Consider the following 1,281-nt stretch of genomic DNA (forward strand, 5'->3'; position numbering starts at 1 on the left):
GAAAATGTATTTTCACTAGAGTGGTCCAAAAAAGTATATTATTTCCTCAAATTATTAATACATGCATAATAAATAATCGCTGGATTTGTTTCTTTTTCTCAAATCACTTTTAAGTTTCTTTTTTAAAGGAAAAGATCCTTTTAGTCACTTTCTCTCAATAAATCTAAAATAATCCCGAAGCCGTAACCAATATTGAATTCATATTTATACCTTTTGCTGAACTTTATTAAATTCTTTTGAATTCTTTCAAAGTCCTTTGAATTCTGTTTAGTTTTTGTAATTCTTTTGAATTCCCTTAAATTATTTATAATTTCTTTGAATTATTTTGCTTTCCTTTGAACTGTTTTGAATTCTTTCTGGTTCCTTAAAAATATTTTGAATTACTTTGAATTCTTTTGAATACTTTTAAAGTCTTCTGATTTCTACTTAATTTTTCCATATATTTTGATTTCCTTTAAATTATTTTGCATTTCTTTGAATTGTTTTGCTTTCCTTTGCACTGTTTTGAATTCCTTGGAATTATTTTGCATTCCATTGAATTCTTTTGAATTCCTTCGAATTATTTTTCATTCCTTTGAATTTTTTTAAATTTCTCTACAGTATTTTGCATTTTTTTAAATCATTTTGCTTTCCTATGGACTGTTTTTAATTATTTCTGGTTCCTTCAAAATATTTTTAATTACTTCGAATTCTTTTGAATTTCTTTAAATTATATTGCATTTCTTTGAATTATCTTGCTCTTTTTTAAATTCTTTTGCTTTCCTTTGCATTATTTTGAATTCCTTGTTATTATTTTGCATTTCTTTTAATTTGATTGTTTCCATTTGAATTGTTTTTCATTTTTTTGAATTCTCTTCTCTCCTTTGAATTATTTTGAATTTTTATGAATTCATTTGAATACCTTTGAAGTTTTTTATTATATTAAAGTCCTTAGATTTCTCTTTAATTCTTTTGAATTCCTTTGAATCATGTTGCATTCCATTGAATTCTTTTAAATTCCTTTAAATCTTTTTCGTTCCTTTAAAATTAATATTATTATTATTATTTAAAATCCATTAAAATTGATCATTAGAAAACGTACAAAATTTTATCTAAATTCTGAATAAGAAGCCCTATTTTGGTCTACTTTAATGTTTACAATGTTTAATAATTAATTTTTTATTTACTGATTTGCCAGGCCCTTCAACAATGGACTCTTACGAATCTCTAAGTTTAGTTGCCTCTGAATTCGAAATAGAAAAGAAAAGTTCTATCAAAATCGACAAAGTATTTTCTGACTTT

General features: G+C 23.8%; 1 long non-coding RNA gene across 2 annotated transcripts in view; it reads left to right on the forward strand.

Annotated features, from left to right (window-relative positions):
* LOC117172016 overlaps positions 1-1,281 on the forward strand; it is a 2,666-nt gene extending 1,385 nt beyond the window's left edge. For both annotated transcript variants that reach the window (XR_004466947.1, XR_004466948.1), the window contains exon 5: positions 1,178-1,281. This is a non-coding gene — a long non-coding RNA (uncharacterized LOC117172016). The remainder of the gene's footprint in view (positions 1-1,177) is intronic.

The sequence above is a fragment of the Belonocnema kinseyi genome, chromosome 4 (genome assembly GCF_010883055.1).
Source record: "Belonocnema kinseyi isolate 2016_QV_RU_SX_M_011 chromosome 4, B_treatae_v1, whole genome shotgun sequence".
In the NCBI taxonomy this organism is placed as follows: Eukaryota; Metazoa; Arthropoda; class Insecta; order Hymenoptera; family Cynipidae; genus Belonocnema; species Belonocnema kinseyi.